Consider the following 24707-nt stretch of genomic DNA (forward strand, 5'->3'; position numbering starts at 1 on the left):
CATAAAAAAATGAGAGATGTAGCTCTTGTCCCAATGAAGATCACCATAACTGAGGACGTCAACACTGAAACAATAGCAGTTCATTGTGAGAAGTGATTTGCTATGGGAATCCTGAAGAGATCCTTGGCCCAGGGGGAAGAGCTGCAGCCAAGGCTTGAGGGATGAATCTGGGTTTAAACCCAGCCTCTATGAATTTTGGACAAGTTACTTAACTTCTCTGTGCCTTGGTTTCCTCATCAGTGACATGGACATAGTACATTATATGGTTGTTGTAAGACTTAAATGATTTAATAAAAGTAAAGTTCTTGGACTAGGGTTTGCTACAATGCTCAGCAGTGCTCAGCAAACATGTGGTTAGTGCACTAAAATATTGAATAAGCAAATTCCTGGGGCTGTAATCCCAAAGCAACTTTGTTTTTTTCCTCCCACTGCCCCGTGCATCTGAATGAAAAGTCTTAAGACTTTCCTGACCACTCCGAGCCAGTGCAAAGTTGTGGAGTCATTTTCATGTTCAGAAATCAGAATGTGGACTCTCATACATTGATCAGCACTTTAATCTTCCATCTCTGTTCAGGGACACTGGCTGCAGTCACTGTCAGCATGTGTGGGACAGGAATGAGGCCAGCTTTCTTTCTTGTTCACCCCCTCTTACACTCACCAGTGGTTGCTCCTGACTTCACTGGCCGGGGGACATGCAGGGAGCAGGACCATTCTCATGCTTGGGCACCCACTCTCATTAACTGACTGAGTTCTCTGGCCTTAGAGATGCTAACTTGTTCTTCCCAGTGTACTTTTATGGGTTTTTTAGAAATCCCTCTTCCACCCTGTTCATTCATCACTAGAGAGGTTTGCCTACAGCTGCCTGGATTTAGGCAGAGGCAGCTGTAGTTTGTGCTCCCTAGACCCTAGGATCCTAGCATGTTGGGAACTGCCCTGCCCAGTTTCTGGAGCTGTAATCCTCCCATGGCTAAGGCTGAGTGAGTGACCTTTGGACCATAAGCCACTAAGGAGACAAAGCTTATCTCCCTGGCAGTAGCACTGCTTTGATCCTTTTTTTTTTTTCATATTTGGGCCCCTGCTCGATCAGTTAGCCAATGACAGGTAAGATTCCCCAAGGGGGGAATGACCTAAGACAGGCATGATCATGTGGAGGCCCCAGGAAAGGACTTGGGAGGCTACAGAGAAAGGGGGTGATGGACCCTTTCCTTTCAGCTTTGATGAAGCCTGACTCCCCTGAGTTGGCAAGAAGTCTCTGAAAATTCCTTGGCTATCTGCCTCCTCTGCCTGACTGAAGCCTGAAACAATAACAGAGGGCAGTGCAGCCCTGTGCTGGAAAGGTCGGGCTCCCTGGGTGATCAGGCCTGAGAAAAGAATATGTAAAATCCTATGAAGCCTGGTTTGCTAAGAATACTCTTAGTTAAATGATAAAGGTCCGAGAAGGAGATGAATTTGTTGCCCAGTTTTGTAGCCCTTTAGCTGACAGACCCTGACTCAGAATAGGCCCTCAGAGTTCTTTGTATGCTATCTACCGTTGATCCTTACTGCCTGACAGTGATTAATGAACTTTACCTGTATTCCTGTTCATACTGAAACCCAATAAAACCCTGTCAGGGAAAGTGTCAGGGCACTCTCCCCTTGAGAGGGTGGCCAGGCTGTTCTGAGGCTCACCCTCCTTGAAGAAGTAGCTGGGCTGTCCCTTTTCCTCCACAGAACTTGGCAGTCCATGTGAATTTGTCTCATATCTCATCCATAATGCCACAGGCACTGTGGGCTGGTGCACATGTCACTAGCAGTCCACCTCTGGCTCTCAGGTGGACAGCAGCTCAAAACCCCACTCAGCCCCCACTTGGCCAGCTCAGAGCAGGTCCTGGGAAACTCCTGTTTACATCTGTTACACAGACTCTGGGAAGGCAGTCCTTTGCAGTGCAAGCATGTCAGCATTCTGCAGGCTTTTCTTCACCATTTAGATTTCTCATCTGAAGTCTGACAGCAACCCAATCTGCTCCTGTCCTCAGGCTATAAGGGATTCACATTTGTACCTGAGTGTTCTTAAAGCTCTGCTCTCTTAAACTGAGCTGAAGGTGGACCTGATCTCTATTATGCCTCTTTAGGGAAGGTCAGAGTCCCAAACAAGCAGATTCTTCAAGAATCGTCTTTCTGACCCCCTCATTTCACAGCCCTCTCAATGCCTTCCTCATGTAGGTGGCAAGTTCTCAGCCACTTGCCCTCTGCCAGGGATCCAGGATGGTTGTCTCACAACTCAATTTGGTGTCTTTTGTCCATTTCAACTTCCTCCACAACTGTTAGAGACCATCTTTATCATGGGGAGGGGGGTGTACATGTCGGTAGTTTGCTAAAAGGTAGCACATATGGGGGAAGGTGGCAGATGACATGGCAAAGCTGGGCAGGGACTTCTTTGTCTAGGTAGCTAAAGACTGTGGCTCTTGTTTCTCAGGTCCTGCCATGATGGGAAAAAGGGTGTGGAAGGCTGGATCCCGTCTCCTCATGACAAACCTGTTATACAGTGAAGATTGTTTTTAATATGTGTGTTCTCATTTAATACTCACAAGTCAATCAGATCCTTGTTACATTCCTTCCAATTTTACAGATAAAAACACAGGTTCAAAAAGCTAAGTGACTGTCCAATGTTGTACAGCTAGGTGGTAACAGATCCAAACTTAGTAATTTAATTTCTGTTGTGCTCTTTTCATTACACCACAGTACCTGGAGCTGGATTGGGGGTGGGGCACCATTCTGAAAGCTTGGCATTGGGCAGGATGTTCTCCTACCAGAGGCGGCAGCTATTTGAGCCACCTGTGCCTGACCTGGCTGTCTGTGCTCACAGCTGCAGTAGATGTTCTGTCCTCCACACCCACCTGCCAAGCAGAACTGGCTGAGCTGGGAAAATACAAGCTGTGCCTTCACTCTCTCCCCTTCACAACTGACACCTTAAATACCCAACTAGTCCAGCCCAGGGTCTTGACCCCTTCATCCTGTGGTCAAATCTTCTGGTCACCTAGACCAGCAAAGGGTTCTGGGTAAGCGTGCTCTATCTCCCAAAGAGAGAAGAGCAAGTTCTCACTGAAATGGTGACCCATTCCATTTAAGACTTTCAAGATCTGCCAAGCTCTGTAGCTGCACTAAGCCTTTTGTTACGAGTCCCTAGGAGTTCATACAAGAATTCTTGTGCCCCTGTATTCTATATAGTTTGGTTGTAATTCATTGGAATGTAGGATCATATGCTAAAGGAATAGGAGATAGAATTTAAATTTTGTTCTCTCTAGCTAGAGGCTTGCATAACACTTTGTCTTTTTAAAAAATATATATATTTTATTGATTATGCCATTACATTTGTTCTATTTCCCCCCTTCATTCCCCTCCACCCTGCACACCCCGCCCCCACCATTCCCCCTTTGGTTTATAACCATTGTCTCAAGTTCTTTAGATTCTATATTTCCCATACTATTCTTGCCTTCCCCCTATCTATTTCCTACCTACCGTCTATGCCACTTATTTTCTGTACCTTCTCCCCCCTTCTCCTTCTCCCACTCCCCTGTTGCTAACCCTCCATGTGATCTTCATTTCTATGTTTCCACTCCTGACCTAGCTGTCCTCTTAGTTTGCTTTCATTTTAGGTGTGGTTGTTAATAACTGTGAGTTTGTTGTCCTTTCACTGTTCATGTTTCTTTAACTTCTTTTTCTTAGATAAGTCCCTTTAACATTTCATATAATAAGGGCTTGGTGATGATGAACTCCTTGAATTTGATCTTATCTGAGAAGCACCTTATCTGTCCTTCCATTCTAAATGAAAGTTTTGCTGGATAGAGCAATCTTGGTTGTAGGTCTTTGGATTTCATGACTTGGAATACCTTTTTCCAGCCCCTTCTTGCCTGTGAGGTCTCTTTTGAGAAATCTGCTGACAGTCTGATGGGAACTCCTTTGTAGGTGACTGTCCCCTTATCTCTTGCTGCTTCTAGGATTCTCTCCTTCATTTTAATTTTGGCTAATGTAATGATGATGTGCCTTGGTGTGTTCCTTCTTGGGTCCAACTTCTTTGGGACTCTCTGAGCTTCCTGGATTTCCTGGAAGTCTATTTCCTTTGCCAGATTGGGGAAATTCTCCTTTATTATTTGTTCAAATACGTTTTCCACTGGTGGCTGTGCCTTTCCCCCTTCTGGTACCCCTATAATTCGGATATTGGAGCGTTTAAAGATGTCCTGGAGGTTCCTAAGGCTCTCCTCATTTCTTTGAATTCTTGCTTCTTGACTCTTTTCTGTTTGGCCATTATTTGCTTTCTTCTGGTCCACTCCATTGATTTGAGTCCCAGTTTCCTTTTCATTGCTATTGGTGTCCTGTGCAATTCCACTCAGTTCAATTAGTTTTGCCTTCATATATTTGTCTAATTTGTGGCTATAACCAACCAGTTCTGTGAGGATCCTGATGACCAGTGTTTTAAATTGTGCGTCTGAGAGTTTTGCTATTTCTTCATTGCTTAGATCTATGGGCTCTGGGACTTTGAGATCTTCTTGCGACATTTTTGGTCTGTTCTGGCCCTTTAAGTGTGAGAAGTGGCACCTTGGACTCCCAGGTCGCTGGGTTGTGACGCTGTATGTGGGGGCATGGTCAGAGCGGGGAAATGGCGACCCCCTCTGCTGTTTCTCACAGCTGGGTGAGGATCAGCGCCTTAGGTGGTTCACCTGGGCCGGGCCACTCAGAGTCGCTGGGTTATGACGCTGTACGTGGAGGTGGGTTCAGACCAGAGAAATGGCGGTGCCCTCCACTGCCGCTTGCCGCGGGGACCCGCCAGGCCCCGGTCCAACTGCCCACTCCCTCACCTGTCCGCCCACGCACAAATGCAAGACCACAGTCAACACGCAGCACCGCTCCCCCGCTGTCTCCCCCGCGGCCGCTCACCTGGTCGCTCGCCTGGTCGCTCGCTCAGTTGCTCACTAGGTCCAACCTTGCACCTGGATTCGCGCGTCAGGATTCGGCGCCTGAGTCCGTCTGACCGAGTTTTCCTGTGCAACCCCGCTTCACCAGCCGCTGGTTTCGCCCCTTACTGGTCAGGCTAAAGAATTTGTTGTTAACGGACTTCCGAAAAGTTCAATTTTCCGTGTTCTGGCTATGTTTTCTGTTGCTAATATTTAGTTGTCTCTAAACTTGGTTGTGTGAGAAGGCACGGCACATCCACCTATACCTACATCTTGGCAGAAGTCCTCATTTTTTTGAATTCTTGTTTCTTCGTTCTTTTCTGTTTGGTCATTTTTTTCTTCCTTCTGGTACACTCCCTTGATTTGAGTCCCAGTTTCCTTTCCATCACTATTGGTTTCCTGTGCATTTTCCTTCACTTCAATTAGTTTAGCCTTCATATGTTCCTCTAATTTATGACTAAAATCAACCAGTTCTGTGAGCATTCTGATCACCAGTGTTTTGAACTGTGCATCTGATAGGTTGGCAATTTCTTGGTCACTTAGAGTTATCGGCTCCAGGGGTTTAAGTTCTTCTTGAGCCATGTTTTGTTCTGTTCAAGCCTGTTACATATGAGGAGGGGAGCCTTAGATGTTCACCAGGGTGGGGTCACCCAGGTCGCTGGTTTGTGACACTGTATGTGGGGGCGGGGTCAGAGAGGGAGCAATAGTGGTCCCCTCTGCTGCTGCCCGCTGCTGGGGCCTGCAAGGTCTGTCTCACTGCTTGGTCCTTCATTGGTTTATCTGCGTGCAAATGTGCGACGGTTGTCAGCCTGCCGCCTTGCACCTTCACTGGGTCAGCCTGTTGCTACCGCGCACCTAGGATCTGCCTTCAGCTGCCAGTGAGCCTGGGTTGGGGGATCTTTCTTGCTTGACCTGCTCTGCTGCTGGCTCTGCCCCTCATACTGATCTGGCTGAATGGTTCATTGTTGTTGGACTTCTGTATAGTTCAATTTTTCTGTGGTTTGGCTGTGTTTTCTGTTGCTAAAACTTTATTGTTTTTAAACTTGGTTGTGTGAGAAGGCACAATGTTTTCACCTACGCCTCCATCTTGGTGGAAGTCCCAGTCTTAATTAATCTTAATTTTTAGAATAATAAGAGCAATATATGTTGATCGTGAAAAAAAATCAGAAAGTACAAAAAAAAGATGAAAACAAGTTAAAAGATTACTCCTGGGCTTTATGTTTTAAGATTTTTGTGTCTTTCTTCCTAACATCATATTCACATATATAAAGCATATCTACAGACATGCTTGTAACAAGATTAGAATTTTATGGTAGGCATTGTTTTGTAATGAGGTATTTCTTACTTACCTGTATATCCTGGGCATATCCTCCCAGCATTAAACTCAGTGAACTTTTAAACAGTCCTGTGTGACAGATTCCACTTTGTACTAGAAAGACAACAGATGGAACAAAATAGTGAAGTCATAAATTGTGACCACCCCCTGGGTATCTTCCCTTGGCAAGATACCAGTCACATCTTAGCAACCCAGACTGAAGAAGCTGACCGTGCTATGCTGTTATGGCTCAGACATTTTTCTTTTCTACTTTGAAAACAAAATTGAGTTGAGTGTCCCCAACTTCTCCCACATCCTATAGCTTGGGGTGTGACCCACCATACAGGGTTCCTGCAAAGGAAGCCTGTATATATGTCCTTATGTTCTTTCCCTTTTGTCTTCTAGTTCTGGCCCTTAGCACTCTGCATTTTCTCCTGTATTTTATCTTTTAAGTACAGGCCATTGTACCAGATCCTCCCAGTTATCCTGTAATTAAAATGTGCACAACTCCGTTGAAAGCCCTTTACACAAGAAGGTCATTTGGCCCAGTGAATGATGGGACTCTAAATTGGATTTTTAATAATGGACCAAACCCTGTTATCTCACTATGTCTCAAAGGAAAGCTCCTTTGCTATTAAAGTCAAGTACACAGTGTAGTCAGCCAAATGAATTTAAAAACTTAATGGTTTAGTAACAGGTCATGTTAGGGGATTTTAGAAATTTATAAGTGGCAACAAGAGACCTAATAGTTTCTAACATTCTCCCCTGAACTGTTCTCACAGTCTGTAACTAAAAGTGCCCCCTCTCCACCCACTGCATGTCTGTGGTCTATTGTGAGAACCATGAGAACCATTTCCTACTATTTGCAGGAAATTTCTCTTTTCAGTTCAGGATTTTGCTAGAAACTTCTTCAACCACTTTTCTTCTGGGACTCTAGTTTAATCCTTCCTTTGCTACCTCTTCAGTTCATACATATCTCTACATGAGAAAAATTTGGATACTCTTTAGAAATATTTTCAGATGTGTTTCCACATCTGTAAATGTTATTCTCCTGGGTGCTTGGCACCCAGTGAAGGAAGCAGTAGGTGAGGGCACTTCAGATGGAGGGCATATAGCCATCACAGGAACAATATAATTGATTGGTTTTAATAGTTAAAATACAGTTTTGGTTTAGTTCCCAGCCAGGCTATAGGCTTGGTGGTGGTCAGGGGAGTATGAGGAAGGGAGGGTGTTTGAAAGGAAGAATCTCTGTTAATTTGATATAGCAGCAGTAGGAAACAGCTGCAGAGGTGGGCCGATGGGCCTCTAGTCAGGCACAGAGGCCTTTGAGAGCTGGGGTTGTGGGCACTGACCAGAGGCCTGGCAGGAGCAGCTGTGGCTCCACCATTCCCTCCCAGAGAGCAGGCCAGCCCAACCACTCCACACCAATGAGGAAGCAAAATTTATGGCTCCACCACTTCCATGAGGTCATGGTCTTGACCTCAGTTCTTTAGTCATGGCCTTGGTGAGGAGCTAGGGGTAGTGGTTCAAAGAAAAAAAGCTGAGAAGTTAAGCATTTTGCTTTAATAGACTGAGCATTTAACTAGAGGGATTGTTTCACTTATCACATTGGAATAAGTTTCTGGATTCAACCAATCTGTGAGGGCCAGCTGATGATTTATAAAGAAATAGAGGAACTGTATTCCCTTTGCACATTTGAGTGTGGTGTGAGTAAGTGATGAGATGCCATGATGGCTCTAACTGAAGGCAGCACTATAGGTGTGCTTCCTGAGTGTGGAGGCTCGTTTTGTCTAGAGCAGTCAGCAGAGGAAAGAATTCCAGATTTTTTCCGTGTGTGTGTTTGTGTGTGTGTGTGTGTGTGTGTGTGTGTGTTGACTGATTAGGATACAGAGTTATATGAGAAGAACATTCAGGGTATTATTTTTATTTTTTGCTAACCAATGGTATTGGGTAAGTCCTTCAAGTAAATAGAAGATGGTACTATTGAAATTGGATACCTAATAGTATCATCTGATAAAATAAAAGTTCTTCATCAAAATATTAATGGTTAAAAAGGGAGGAGATAATCTATAGTATTGAGAAGGATCAGGAGTTGGTTATTAAGTAATTTAAAAATTAGTTGATGCACCAAGCTACTTTTGTTACTTTGCCTCCACTTCCTCTAAATTTTAACTTAGAACTAAGGTTAGAATTAAGGTTCTTAATCAGCTAACTTTAAAATAGACAGATTTCCCTGGATTATCTGGCTAGCCCCAATGTACACAAAGGTCCTTGAAAGTAGACCCAAGAGAGAACTGGGAGGTGTTTGCCTTTACATTGTTTCAAAATATCCTGAAGTTTAAGGTGTTTTGTGATACTTTCAATTTATAGTGGGTGAAATTTTATTTCCCTCCTTACCATATATCATTTGTACTCCCTTGTCTTTTTCCTTTGGGATGGAGTTGATGGTTAGCAGAGCAAAGGAACAGTGACTGTTACTATAATATACCTCAGTTATGTCTCAAAAAGCTATCAAGAGACTATTTTTCTTGTAGATGCTGTGTTTTCTATTTGAAGAATCTGAAATATATTCATGTCTCCTTATCTTAAACTCAGTAAAGATGCAGGGCAGACTTCTGTACTTCTTACTGTACTTCTGGATTTCACAGTGATCCTGGTCTTGGGGAAAGAGGAGCCAGAAAAGATAGATGATATGGGCAGTGGAGGCAGCGGGGGTGGGGAGGCAGGGAGGAAGGGAAGAAGGGAGGAAGGGAGTGAAGGAACCCAACATTTCCATTCATGGCATGACTAGAGGCAGGGAAAATAATGGTTTTGTACCACTTTCTGGATTCCTTGTTTGTCCAGAATCAGCTCTTTGAGGGATTTTTCTGGTGATAAAGTGCACCCATATGCACTTCCAGAAGTTATCAGGATAACTAAAAACTTACACTTTCATTCCTAAAGATTAAAGGGGAGTCATTGTTATTTTTACCATGATTATACAAAAGAAAAAAATGTTGAAGTTCAGGGAGTTGTGATTTGTACAAATTCATGTCTGAGCAAGGGGATGGCTAGGATTATATCTCTGATCTATCTGATAAAGCAAATACTCCCAAATTCAGATCAGAGGAACTTCACCAGAGACTGCTAACCCCACACTTCTTCCAGGCCCTGTTTTGGGTTCTATGAGAATGGGTTTCACTCTTGTTTCCAGCCTGATTTCTCCAGAGTCTCAGATTTAATCTTGGGACACTTTGTTTTGGGGAGGTGAGAAGCAACTAGAACTGTCTCAGGGCAAGAGTGCTGGAGGTGAGGGAGATTGAAATGGCTTGGGAGATAGTATTTAGATCTTAGTGAATAATTTTTGTTTTCCATTTAGTTAGGTTTCACCCTGGGCAAAAATGAGCAGAGCTCCTGAAGTCCACACCTTGAAAAAGAGGATAGTGCATGTATCTGAGTCAGGTAATCAAGACTGCTAATTGTTGCCCTGAGTACCTTTACCTACTATGGCTTCTGTTACCAAAAGCCCATGTTGCTACTAATTATCCACGGTCCTCATCATTCAACAAATATTTATTAAAGCTTGGGAAACACATAACATTCTATCAGATTTCAAGATACTACTCAGGTGTTTTTTAAATAGCATTCCTCCTTTTCTAGTATTTGATGAACACATATTGATGGCCAGCATGTACTCATTTTTAGTTAGTGCATCAGAAAAGTTTTTCCTGCATTCCCATTTGCTATTCTTTTTGTCAGTCTCTTTCTCACACCTTTTCCCTGCTACAGCCACTGTATCATGTAAGAATTGTTTGGCCGACAAATTGTGTTTGGTAACAAAGACTTTACTCCAGTGGCTTAAACATACAAAGTGGTATTCTCTTGTAAAAATGATATCAAGAAGTGGGCTATCCAGTGGAATTGCAGTTATCAGGCATCCTTTTATTTTTTGTGTCTCACCATATTAGTATGTCTTCTATTCTCAACATAACTATATGGGCCAATATAGCTGCCAGGGTGTTGACTATCACATGCACATTACAGAACTGAGAAGGAAGAAGGTGGGGGATGGCAAAAAGCATACCTCTAAGTGAGGTCCCTTTAATGAGGTTTTCTCAGAAGCCCTACATTTTACTTTTGCATACGTCTACATCTTATTGGCCAGATTTTTTTTTGATGGCTATACAGACTGGGACATGTAATCTTTAGTTGGGTACTGCTGTCTTCAAAATTGCAGAGGTTCTGTTAGTGAGGAAAGAAAGGAGGAATGATGTGGAGAAGAATATGATCTCTACCACAGCACGTTAATATGTATATATTTAAAATATGCTTCCTATATTTATAATAGAGAAATATTTTTGGTTGTGAAAAAATTTAAATATACATGAGATTAAGGACAATACTACACTGAGTTGCTATGTTCCCATCTCCATAGTTAATAATTTCCAACCTTCTGCCACTCTTAGTTCATCAATCTCCATCCCCACCTTTTATTTTAAAATATTTTAAAGCAAAGGGCACTATCATTTCCCTTGTCATAGTTCAGTATACTTCTATAAGAAATAAGGACTTGAAAAATAATGAAAACATTAACAAAAATGTCTTCACATTATAGTAAGCAGTTTATGTCCACTTTCCCTGATTGTCTCAAACTGTCTTTTTACAATTGGTTTGTTTAAAACAGGATACAAACAAGGTCCACATAGCCTTGGGTGATATGTCTCCTTAAGTCTCTTTTCATCTAAAATACATTTTCCTCCTATTTTTTTAATGACATTTGTTGATGAAAGTGAGTCATTTGTCCTATAGAATTTCCTATGTGCTGAATTTGATTGATTGCCTCCTTGAGATTTTAACAAGTTTCTGTATCTTCTGTATTTCTTGTAACCTAGTCGGTAGATCTAGAAGCTTGATCAGATTCAAACGATTTTTTGGGGCCAAAATTCTTTATAGGTGGTGATGTGTGCTTCCTATTGTGCCACTCCACAGCAGGAATTTTGCCCCTTCTTGTGACAATAAGATTGATCTTATGGTTCAAGTGCTGTTTACCTGACCATTTATCCCATCCTTGCTGAATCTCCCAGTCAACCTGTTACCTACTGTTTTGGCAGTCACTGATATTTGTTGCCTAGATACAGGATATCTTTAGGTGTTGCAAAAGGCAACTGGTGGTTATGTTTACTTGCAGTCTAGTGGGAGAGGACCCCACTAGACTGTTAGGGCCAGTCTAGCAGTGATTATGTCTGCCTAGTCTACCATTAAACATTGGAGACCTGGCATATACTAGATTTCAATACAATTAATGACTGATAAATGAATAAGTAATGCAATCCCTTTTAATGGACTGAAACATTATAGATTATGTAAAATTATTCTCTTTTGGGGACTTCCTGCCAAGATGGAGGCATAGGTAGACACACTGTGCCTCCTCACACAATCAAAAGGAGGACAACAAATTTAAAAACAAAAAAACAATCAGAACTGACAGAAAATCAAACTGTATAGAAATCTGACAACCAAGGAGTTAAAGAAGAAACATTCATCCAGACAAGTAGGAGGGGCACAGACCAGAAGCCAGGTGGAGAGGACTTGTGGAAAGCTGGAGGACCTGGGGCAGGCAAGATGGTTGCTGGTGGAACTGGTGAGGCAATGGATTGTGGATTAGGTGGTCCCACATATGTGTGTAGATACACCAGGAGGAACAAATAGGGAGTGAGACAGATGTCACAAGCGAGAGTCCTAGTGTGGGGAAATAAAGCCTCAAACCTCTGATTGGAAACACCTGTGGGGGGTGAGGCAGCAGGAGAAACTCCCAGCCTCACAAGAGAGTTTGTTACAGAGACTCACAGGGTCCTAGAACATATGCAAACCCACTCACCTGGGAATAAGTACCAGAAAGGCCCTCTTTGCTTGTGGGTAGTGGGGGAAGTGACTGACAACTGGAAGAGAGTGAAGCAAGTGGCACTGTTCCCTTGCAACCCCTTCCCCACATACAGCATCACAACCCAGCCACGTGGGTTGCCCCACCCTGCTGAACACCTAAGGCTCTTCCTGTCATATGCAACAGGCACCACAAGACAAAAAAATGGCTCAAGCAGTAGAACAGGTCAAAGCTCCAGAAAAAATACAACTAAGCGATGAAGACATAACCAACCTATCAGATGCACAATTCAAAACACTGGTGAGCAGGATGCTGACAGAATTGGTTGAATTTGGTCACAAATTAGATGAAAAAATGAAGGCTATGCTCGGTGAAATGAAGGAAAATGTACAGGGAACCAACAATGACAGGAAAGAAACCAGGACTCAAATCAATGGTGTGGACCAGAAGGGAGAAAGAAACATTCAACCAGAACAGAATGAAGAAACAAGAATTCATAAAAATGAGGAGAGGCTTAGGAACCTCCAGGACATCTTTCAACATTCCAACATTCGAATCATAGTAGTACCAGAAAGACAAGAGGAAGAGCAAGAAATTGAAAACTTATTTGAACAAATAATGAAGGAGAACTTCCCCAATCTGGCAAAGGCAATAGACTTCCAGGAAATCCAGGAAGCTCAGAGAGTCCCAAAGAAGTTGGACCCAAGAAGAAACACACCAAGGCACATCATAATTACATTAGCCAAAATTAAAGATGAGGAGAGAATCTTAAAAGCAGCAAGAGAAAAGGAGACAGTTACCTACAAAGGAGTTCCCATAGGACTGTCAGCTGATTTCTCAAAATTAACCTTGCAGGCAAGAAGGGACTGGAAAGAAGCATTCAAAGTCATGAAAGGCAAGGACCTACATCCAAGATTACTCCATCCAGCAAAGCTTTCATTTAGAATGGAAGGGCAGATAAAGTGCCTCCCAGATAAGGTCAAATTCAAGGAGTTTATCATCACCAAGCCCTTATTATATGAAATGTTAAAGGGACTATTGAAGAAAAGGAAGATCAAAAATATGAACAGTAAAATGAGAACAAATTCACAACTACCAACAACTGAACCTAGAAAACAAAAACAAGCACAAACACAAAGTAAGCACACAACTAGAACAGGAACAGAACCATGGGAATGGGGATCACATGGAGGGTTATCATTGGGGAGGGGATGGGGGAGAATGAGGGAAAAGGTATAGGGAACAAGAAGCATAAATTGTAGGTACAAGTAGACAGGGGTAGGTTAAGAATAGAATAGGGAATGAAGAAGCCAAAGAACTTATATGCATGACCCATGGACATGAATTAAGGGTGGGGAGAATGTGAGTGGGAGAGGGCATGCAGGGTGGAGAAGAGTAAAGGAGAGATAAAAAGTGGGACAGCTGTAACAGCATAATCAATAAAATATATTTAAATAAATAAAAATGAAAAATATTTACTAAGTGTATACTTTTTGCTATGTAGTGAACAAATATTAAAATACCTACTTTAATGCAGTTTGTATTCTATTATAATAATCTTTATCAACATTAACAAGGCATAGAACTAAATGCAAAGTGACTTATCCTGAGATCCTGGATTTTAAAAAAACGATAAAAGACATTTTAAAGATAGTTGAGGAAATTTGTTTTTTAAAGTATAAGACCTCTCTGCCAAGACCAGGAGACATAGCAGATCTACCTAATACCTAGAATCACTCTAAGGCAGTCAGTCAAAATGAGGAGACATAGAAACATGTCCCGAATAAAGAACAAACTCCACAAAAAGAGCTAAACAAAGTGAAGATAAGCAATCTACTAGATGCAGAGATCAAAACACTGATTATAAGGATACTCAGTGAACTATGGGGAAGGATAGCTGAACCTAGCAAGAACTTCAACAAAGAGATAGGAAACATAAATATGGAGATAGAAAACATTAAAAAACCTTCAAAAAAGAAAAACACAGTTACTGAAATGAAGAGCACATTAGAGAGAATCAAGAGTAGATTGGATGAAGCAGAGGATCAAATCAGCAATTTGGAAGACAATGTAGCATAAAACACCCAATCAGAACAGCAAAAAGAAAAAACAAAATTTAAAAAATGAGAATAGTTTAAGGGACTTCTGGGACAACATCAAGCATACCAGCATTATCATCATAGAGGTACCAAAATAAGAAGAGAAAAAGCAAGGGATTAAAAAACCTGTTTGAAACCTATTCCTTACTCCCCCCCCCCAAAAAAAAACATACAAGTCCAGGAAGTAAAGAGAGTCCCAGACAAGATAAACCCAAAGAGGCCCACACCAAGATATGACATAAGTAAAATTTGAAAGTCTAAACAAAAATAGAGAATCTTAAAAGTAACAAGAGATATGAAGTTAGTTACCTGCAGGGGAGCTCTCATAGGACTGTGAGCTGATTTCGCAGCAGTAACTTTGCAAGCCATAAGGGACTGGCACACATGTTAAGAGTGATAAAAAACAAGAACCTACAATCCAAATTACTTTCCTGAGCAAGGATATTATTTAGAATTGAGGGGCGGATAAAAACCTTCCCAGGAAAGAATAAGCAAAAGGGATTCATCACCACCAAACCAGTATTACAAGAAATGTAAAGAAGTAAAAAAGATGAAAAATATGAATAGTAAATGGCAATAACTACATACCTATTAGTTTACATGTAAAAGGAATAAGTGCTCTAATCCAAAGACATGAGGTGTCTGAATGAATGAAAAAACAAGAACTATGCATATGCTGATGAAAAGAGACCAACTTCATATGAAAAAACTCACACAGACTGAAAGTAGAGGGATGGAAAAAGATAATTCATGCAAATGTAAACAAAAGCTGGAGTGAAAAGACATATAAGACAAAATAGACTTTAAAACAGAAACTATAACAAGAGACAACATAGGACTGGAATTCTTACCCATAGCAGTCAGACAAGAAAAAGAAATAAAGGGCTTCCATACTGGAAAGAAAGAAGTAATCATTATTTGCAGATTACATGGTACTATATGTAGAAAACCCTAAAGACTCCACCCAAAAACTCCTAGAAATGATAAGTGAATTCAGTAAAGTAGCAGGATACAAAATTAATATTCAGAAATTGGTTATACTTTTATACACCGATAATGAACTATCCAAAAGAGAATATAAAAAACAATCTCTTTTACAGTTGCTTCAAAAATACCTAGGAATAAAATACCTGTACTCAAAAGACTATAAAACATTGAAGAAAAAAATTGAAAAATATACAAATAAAAGAAAGGGTATATCATGTTCATGAATAGGAAAAATTAACATCATTAAAATATCCTTACTAACCAAAGGAATCTATAGCTTTGATGCAATTCTTATCAAGATATCAATGGCATTCTTCACATAACTTGAATAAATCTAAAAATATATATGGAACCATAGATATTTATGGTTCCAAATACATATGGAACCATCACAAAAGATCATGAATAGTCACAGCAATCTTGAGGAAGAAGAACAAAGTTGGAGAAATCATGCTACCTGATACCAACTATACTACAAGACCATTGTAATCAAAACAGTATGGTACTGTTATAAAAACTGACATATAGATCAATGGAATAGAATAGAGAGTCCAGAAATAAACCCACACCTTTATGGTCAATTAATATCAATATTTGACAAAGAGGAAAGATCATATAATTGGGTAAATGTAGTCTATTCAATAAATGGTGCTAGGAAAATTGGACAGACATATGCAAAAGAATGAAACTGCATAACTTTATTACATCCTACAGAATAAGCTCCAAATGTATTAAACACTTAAATGTTAGATTTGAAACCCTAAAAATTCTAGAAGAAAATATAGGTGTGAAAAGACATATAAGACAAAATAGACTTTAGGTGCAAATACAAGGGAATGATAACTCTTTGACACTGTTCTTAGTAATATTTTTTGAATGTGTCTCCTCAGACATATCATTAAAGGATTAATGTCCACAATATATAAAGAACTCATGTAACTTAAGACTAAAACACAATCTGATTTAAAAATGGGCAAAGGACCTGAATAGACACTTCTCCAAAGAGGAAATATAGATGGCCGAAAGACATATAGAAAGATGCTCAACATCACTAATCAAGAGAGAAATGCACATTAAAACCACAATGAGCTATCACCTAGCACTTGTCAAAGTGACTATTATCAATAAATCAACAAACAAGTGCTGGGAAGGATGTGGTGAAAAGGGAACCCTCATGCGCCATTGGTGGGAATGCAGACTGACACAGCCCCTGTGGAAAGCAGTATGGTGCTACCTCAAAAGATTAAAAATGGAACTGCCTTATGACTCAGTGATTCCATTTCTGAGACTATATCTGGAGAAACTCAAAACACTAATTCAGAAGAATATGTGAGCCCCTGTGCTCATTGCAGCATCATTTACAATAGCCAAGACTTGGAAGCAGCCCAAATGTCCATCAGTAAATGAGTGGATTAAAAAGCTGTGGTACATTTACACAATGGAATACTACTCTGATGCAGACTTTAGCCTTCTGGAGTCTGTGTGTTGTGGATGCAGTATACAAATTTCTTGGCAGACTACTGAGTCCTGTCAAGAAAAAGGGATGGCACAGGCACTCTCTCAAGGGGAAAGTGCCCCAATGCTTGCCTGGACAGGCTTTTATTGCTTTCCAGTCACATTACATCAAAGAAGGTTCTCATTATTTCTAGATTTAGTTAAGTGATTACTTCTTACAGATAACAAAAAAAGAAAAAAGGTGCAAATACAAGGGAATGATAAAATGATTGATTTGGCTACAGTTATCCTTTGGACATCTTAGCACAGACTTTAGGGACTTGCTTCAGAGATATACATTAAAACATCTGCAGTCTTAACTCAGGATAAGGGAGTTTTAGCAAAAGCAAGTCTCATAGCAGCCTAGGTACAATGTAGGCCTGATTCCCCGTGGGAAAGTCGATCTGCACACCTGGCTCCTGTGTGCCACTCACAGTGATTGGTTTTCCAGATCAATACTGTGCTACATTTGCCACTACCATGCTGATTGGTTCCCTATACTACTCAAACATAATAAAAAAAGAAAAAAGAAAAGGAAATCTTACCCTTTGGGACAGCATGGATGAAACTGGAGAATATTATGCTAAGTGAAATAAGTCAGTTAGAGAAAGAAAAATACCATATGATTTCACTTATGTGTGAAATCTTATAAACAAAATAAACTAATGAATAAAATAGAAACAGACTCATAGATAGAAAGAATAGACTGACGACTGTCAGAGAGGGGTAGGGAGGCTGGGTGAAAAAGGTGAAAGGATTATGGAAAAAAAAAAACCCTAAACACTCATATACAGACAACAGTGTGTTGATTACAAGAAAGTGAGATAGAAGGAGGTAAGAGGGACTAAAAGGCAGATAAATGATGAGGGAAAGAAACTTGACTTAGGATAGTGAACATACAAAACATTAAACACAGAATTGTAACTCTGACACCTGTATTTAGTTTTTAAATATATTTTATTGATTATGCTACTACAGTTGTCCTATTTATTTTATCCTCTTTATCACCTCTACCTTGTACCTACCTCTCCCACCAGCCTTCCCCCACCTTAGTTCATGTTCATGAGTTGTATATATAAGTTCTTTGGATTCTCCATTTCTCATACTATTCTTAACATCCCCCTGTCTATTTGTACCTACAATTTATGCTTCTTATTCCCTGTACCCTTTCCTCCATGCTCAGCCCTCCCCACTCCCCACTGATAACCCTTCCTGTGATCTTCATTTTTGTGATTGTGTTTCTTTTCTAGTTGTTTGATTAGTTTGTGTTTGTGCTTGTTTTTTTAGGTTCAGTTGTTGATAGTTGTGAATTTGTTGTCATCTTAATGTTCATATTTTTTATCTTCTTTTTCTTTGATAAGTCCCTTTAACATTTCATATAATAAGGGCTTGGTGATAATGAACTCCTTGAACTTGACCTTATCTGAGAAACACTTTATCTGCTCTTCCATTCTAAATGAAAACTTTGCTGGATAGAGAAATCTTGGATGTGCGTCTTTGCCCTTCTTGACTGAATACTTCTTTCCAGCAGAGTTTCTTTTGAGAAATCAGCTGACAGTCTTATGGGCACTCCTTTGTAGGTAACTGTCTCCTTTTCTCTTGCTGCTTTTAAGATTCTCTCCCAGTCTTTAATCTTGGCTAATGTAATTATGATGTGCCTTGGTGTGTTCCTCCTTGGGTCCAACTTCTTTGGGACTCTCTGAGCTTCCTGGATCTGTTTCCTTTGCCAGATTGGGGAAGTTCTCCTTCATTATTTTTTCAAATAAGTTTTCAGTTTCTTGCTCTTTCTTTTTTTCTTCTGGCACACCTATGATTCAGGTGTTGGAACATTTAATGTTGTCCCAGAGGTTCCTAAGCCTCTCCTCCTTTTTTGGAATTCTTATTTCTTCATTCTGTACTGGTCAGATGTTTATTCCTTCCTTCTGCTCCAAATTATTGATTTCAGTCCTAGTTTCATTTTCTTCACTGTTGGCTCCCTGTATATTTTCCTTTTTTTACACTTTGCATAGCCTTTACTTTTTCCTCTATTTTGGGATCATACTCAGCCTTTTCTGTAAGCATCCTGATTAGCAGTGATTTGAACTCTGCATCTCATAGGTTGACTATCTCTTCATCACTTAGTTCTTATTTGGGAGTTTGATCTGTTCTTTCATTCAGGTCACATTTTTTATGTCTTGGTACACTTGTTACATAGTAAGGAACAGAGCCTTAGATATTCACCAGGGTGGGATAATCCACAATGCTGTGTTGTGACACTGTATGTGTGGAAGGAGTCAGAGAGGGAACAATGCTGCTTGCAAAGCTCTCAGCCAGCTTTCAGTCACTTCTTCCATTACCTATCAGCATATTGGACCCTCTGGTGTTAATTCCCAGGTGGGTGGGTTTGTGTACATACTAGGACTCTATGGATCTCTCTAACAAAGTCTCCTGTGAGGCTGGGAGTTTCTCCCACTGCCTCACCGCTCATAGGTTTTTCCAGCCAGAGGTTTTGAGGCTTTATTTCCCCATGCTGGAACCCTGAGTTGTACAGTCTGTCTTACTCCCCAGTTGTCCTTCCAGTTTATCTGCACACAAATGTGAGACAACCATCCACCAGCCAAGGCCTCACTCTGCCCTGGTTCTCCAGCTGCTGCCTTGCCAAAAGTCCTCTTCTCCTCAGCTGCTGGTCTCTGGCCCTTCTACCAGTCTAGATGAATGTTTCTTCTTTAACTCCTTGGTTATCAGACTTCTATACAGTGTGATTTCCTGACAGTTCTGTTTTTTTTTTTTAATTTTTTGTTGTCCTTCTTTTAGTTGTGGGAGGAGTCAAAGTGTATATACCTACACCTCCATTTTTGCCAGAAGTCTCAAAACCTGTATAATTTTATTAACCAATGACACCCCAGTAAATTTAATTAAAAGTAAAGTTGACATAGAAAAAATATGTTGTAAATATATACAATGAAATATCATGCAGCAATTAAAAAAGAATGAAATCTTGACATTTTTGACAACATAGGTAAACTAGAAGGTATTATGCTAAGTGCAATAAATCAGATAAAGACAAATGCCATGTGGTTTCATTTATATGTGGAATCTAAAAAACCAAATAAATGCCCTTGCTGAGTGCTCAGTGGTTAGAGCATCATCCCAATACACCAAGATTGTGGGTTCGTATCATGGTCAGGGTACATAGAAGAATCAACCAATTATGAAAAATTGTCTTCCAGCCAAGATGGAGGCATAGGTAGATATGCTTCACTTCCTTGCACATCCAAAAGAATGATAACAACCAGAACTGCCAGAAAATTGAACTGTGTGGACGTCCAATGACCAAGGAGTTAAAGGAGAAACCATCATCCAGACTGGTAGGAGGGGTGGAGATGGGTGGTCAAGGCAGAGTGGACAAGCAGGAAGGTGGGGGCAAGCAGACCAGGTGGCCCCACATTATAATTGGGATAAACCAGGAGGTAAAACTGGGGAGCAAGCCGGACTGTACAATTCAGGGTTCCAGCATGAGGAAATAAAGCCTCAAAACCTCTGGCTGGAATAACCTGTGGGGGCTGAGGCAGTGGGAGAAACTCCCAGCCTCACAGGAAACTTAGTTAGAGAGACCCACAGGATCCTAGTATGTACACGAACACACCCACCTGGGAATCAGCACCAGAGGGAGCAATTTGCTTGTGGATAGTGGGGGAAGTGACTGAAATCCAGCCAAGCATGGAACAAACAGCATTGTTCCTTCTCTCACCTCTCCCTGACGTCCAGTGTCACAATACAGTGAGGTGGGTTGCCCTGCCCTGGCAAATACATAAGGCTCCTTCCCTTAAAACATAACAGGTGTGCCCAGACAAAGAAATATGGCCCAAATGAAAGGATAGATCAAAACTCCAGAAAAGAACTAAGCAATGAGGAAACAGCCAACCTATCAGATGCAGAGTTCAAAACTGTAAATTAAGATGTTCACAAGAAGTGGCTGAATATGGTTGCAAATAAAGGAAGAAGTTAAAGCTATACAAAGTGAAATAAAGATAAATATACAGGGAACCAACAGTGAAGAGAATAAAACCAGGACCAAAATCAACAATTTGGAGCAGAAGGAAGGAATAAACATTCAACCAGTACAGAATGAAGAATAAAAATTTAAAAAAAAACAAAACAAAACAAAAAAAAAAACGAGGAGAGGTTTAGGAACCTCTGGGACAACACTAAATGTTCCAACATCCGAATCATAGGTGTGCCAGAAGAAAAAAAGAAAGAGCAAGAAACTGAAAACTTATTTGAAAAAATAATGAAGGAGAACTTCCCCAATCTGGCAAAGGAAACAGATCCAGGAAGCTCAGAGAGTCCCAAAGAAGTTGGACCCAAGGAGGAACACACCAAGGCACATCATAATTACATTAGCCAAGATTAAAGACTGGGAGAGAATCTTAAAAGCAGCAAGAGAAAAGGAGACAGTTACCTACAAAGGAGTTCCCATAAGACTGTCAGCTGATTTCTCAAAAGAAACTCTGCTGGAAAGAAGTATTCAGTCAAGAAGGGCAAAGACGCACATCCAAGATTTCTCTATCCAGCAAAGTTTTCATTTAGAATGGAAGAGCAGATAAAGTGTTTCTCAGATAAGGTCAAGTTCAAGGAGTTCATTATCACCAAGCCCTTATTATATGAAATGTTAAAGGGACTTATCAAAGAAAAAGAAGATAAAAAATATGAACATTAAGATGACAACAAATTCACAACTATCAACAACTGAACCTAAAAAAACAAGCATAAACACAAACTAATCAAACAAATAGAAGAGAAACACAATCACAGAAATGAAGATCACATGGAGGGTTATCATTGTGGAGGGGGTGGCAGTAGAATGAGGGAAAAATTTCAGGGATTAAGAAGCATAAATTGTAGGTACAAACAGACAGGGAGAGGTTAAGAATAGTATAGGAAATGGAGAAGCGAAAGAACTTATATGTGAGACCCATGGCCATGAACTAAGGGGACAAATGCTGGTGGGATGGGGGTGCAGAGCAGAGGGGGATAAAGGGGAAAAATAAAACAACTGTAATAGCCTAATCAATAAAATATACTTAAAAGAAGAATCACCAGTGAATGCATAAATAAGTGGAACAACAAATCAATCTCTCTCCTCCCTTTCCTCTCTCTCTCTAAAGTAAAATCAATTAAAAAATTGAAAATCAAAATATACAGAACAGAAACAAACTCATAGATACAGGGAACGTGTTGATGGTTGCCACATGGAAGGTAGGTTGGGGAATGCATGAAAAGGGGGGAGAGATTAAGATGTTAAATTGCTAGTTATAAAATAATCACAGGAGCCCTGGCTGGTGTAGCTCAGTGGATTGTATGCAGGCCTGTGAACCAGACAACCATGGTTTGATTCCCAGTCAGGGCACATCCTGGGTTGCGGCCAGTACCCAGCAGGGGATGCACATGAGGCAACCATACATTGATATTTCTCTCCCTGTTTCCTTCCCTTCCCCTCTAAAGATAAATAAATAGAATCTTTAAAAATTAAAAAAAAAGTTACAGGAATGTCAAATCCAGCATAGGGAATATAGTCAATAATATTGTAAGAACTATGTATGGTGTCAGATGGGTACTAGACTTATTGGAGTGACCACTTTGTAAGTTATATAAATATCTAATCACTATGTTGTACACTGAAACGAAAATAATATTGTATACCAACTATAATTAAAAAGTGAAAAAACATTTTTAAAAGATAGCTCCTTCCTAGACTCCATCCAGGATAGTGCCCAAGTTACACTGTTTACAATTTATGGGGGCAGGGGGGAGAAATTAACTCATAAAATGGTAATTTGTAGAAAATGTGGTGTTAAAAAAGAAAACATTTACTTACATAAAAACCGTGTGACATTATTATAATTTATTTGATTCTTTCTGAGGTGATTTTTAGATTTTTGGCTAAATGGAAGCACTCCTACTCCACAGAACTTCCTGAATTACTGCTAGAATCTTAAAAAATGTGTCTCTTTGTTGCCAGTTCTCCCCACATCATCCAGATTACACACTGCCACCACGCAAATATCAGTAAAGACATTTTACTACTCTACCACTGCTCAAAAGCATCCCGGCTCCGTCTTGGGCAAGCACAGCCCACTTGGCCTGGTTGGTCAGAGCTACTTGTCTCATGGCATCCATCGTTCTGACCATCCTTTCCCACCACTGCTCCCTAAACACAGCCCCCAGGGCTCTCCCACACACTTAGCATCCCTTGCATACTAAAGATCTCACATTGTGTCACTGCTCAGTTCTGTAAAATTAATTTCAAAATGACCTCTTTCTCTTTTTAATTATTTTTCAATTACAGTTGGTATACAATATTATATTAGGTTCTGGTGTACAACTTCTTAGTGATTAGATATTTACATATCTCACAAACTGATCACCCCAATAAGTCTGTATCCATTTGATACCATATATAGTTATTACAGTATTATGACTATATTCTCTATGCTGTAGTTTACAACTCCATAACTATTTATATGGCTGGCAGTTTGTACTTCTTTATTGCTTCACCTTATTCACCCATCATCCCCAACAACTCTTCTGGTGACTATCCATTTGCTCTTTGTATCTATTAGTTTGTTTCTGTTTTATCTTTTCTTTTTTAAACTTTTTTTATTGATTATGCCATTACATTTGTTCTATTCCCCCCCTACATTCCCTTCCACCCTGCATACCCCTCCCCCACCATTTCCCCCTTTAGTTTATGAACACGTGTCTCAAATTCTTTAGATTCTGTATTTCCCCTACTATTCTTACCCTCCCCCCATCTATTTTCTATCTACTGTCTATGCTACTTATTTTCTGTACCTTCTCCCCCCTTCTCCTCCTCCCACTCCCCTGTTGCTAATCCTCCATGTGATCTTCATTTCTATGGTTCTGCTCCTGATCTAGCTGTCCTCTTAGTTTGCTTTCGTTTTAGGTGTGGTTGTTAATAACTGTGAGTTTGCTGTCCTTTCACTGTTCATACTTTTTATCTTCTTTTTCTTAGGTAAGTCCCTTTTACATTTCATATAATAAGGGCTTGGTGATGATGAACTCCTTGAATTTGTTCTTATCTGAGAAGCACTTTATCTGTCCTTCCATTCTAAATGAAAGCTTTGTTGGATAGAGCAATCTTGGTTGTAGGTCTTTGGATTTCATGACTTGGAATACTTTTTTCCAGCCCCTTCTTGCCTGTAAGGTATCTTTTGAGAAATCAGCTGACAGTCTGATGGGAATTCCTTTGTAGGTGACTGTCCCCTTATCTCTTGCTGCTTCTAGGATTCTCTCCTTTATTTTAATCTTGGCTTGCAATGATGATGTGCCTTGGTGTGTTTCTTCTTGGGTCCAACTTCTTTGGGACTCTGAGCTTCCTGGATTTCCTGGAAGTCTATTGTCTTTGCCAGAATGGGGAAGTTCTCTTTTATTATTTGTTCAAATAAGGTTTCCACTCGTGACTGTTCCTCTTCCCCTTCTGGTACTCCTATAATTTGAATGTTGGAGCGTTTAAAGATGTCTTGGAGGTTCCTAAGCCTCTCCTCATTTTTGTTTAAATTCTTGTTTCTTCATATTTTTCTGTTTGTTCATTTTTTTCTTCCTTGTGGTCTGCTCCCTTGATTTGAGTCCCAGTTTCCTTTCCATTACTATTGGTTTCTTGTGCTATTTCTTCGTTGCTTAGATTTATCAGCTCTGGGGCTCTGAGTTGTTCTTGAGCCATGTTTTGATCTGTTCATGTCTGTTATGTATGAGGAGTGGAGCCTTAGTTGTTCACCAGGTTGGGGCCACCCAGGTTGCTATTTTGTGACATTGTATGTGGGGGTGGAGTCAGAGAGGGAGCAATGGTGGTCCTCTCTGCTTGCCTGGTCCGCCTCGCCGCTTGCCCCTGCCTGTTTATCTGAGCGCAAATGTGGGAGCGCACTGCCCTGCGCTGGGGGCCACGCCATCTGTCTCAGTGCTTGACTCTTCACTGGTTTATCTGCACACAAATGCGTGACCTCAGACAGCCAGCCTTGTCC

At 40.6% G+C, this 24707-nt stretch overlaps 1 long non-coding RNA gene across 1 annotated transcript in view; it reads right to left on the bottom strand.

Moving 5' to 3' along the window:
• Positions 1-2091: 2091 nt before the first annotated feature.
• The window catches only part of LOC128627473 (uncharacterized), a 62662-nt gene continuing 40046 nt past the window's right edge, over positions 2092-24707 (bottom strand). Inside the window, exons 2-3 of the long non-coding RNA XR_008391646.1 lie at positions 6281-6360; positions 2092-2514 (exon numbers count right to left, since the gene is read on the bottom strand). This is a non-coding gene — a long non-coding RNA (uncharacterized LOC128627473). The remainder of the gene's footprint in view (positions 2515-6280; positions 6361-24707) is intronic.

The sequence above is a fragment of the Artibeus jamaicensis genome, unplaced genomic scaffold (assembly GCF_021234435.1).
Source record: "Artibeus jamaicensis isolate MK-2021 breed Jamaican fruit bat unplaced genomic scaffold, CSHL_Jam_final contig_414, whole genome shotgun sequence".
Lineage (NCBI taxonomy): Eukaryota > Metazoa > Chordata > Mammalia > Chiroptera > Phyllostomidae > Artibeus > Artibeus jamaicensis.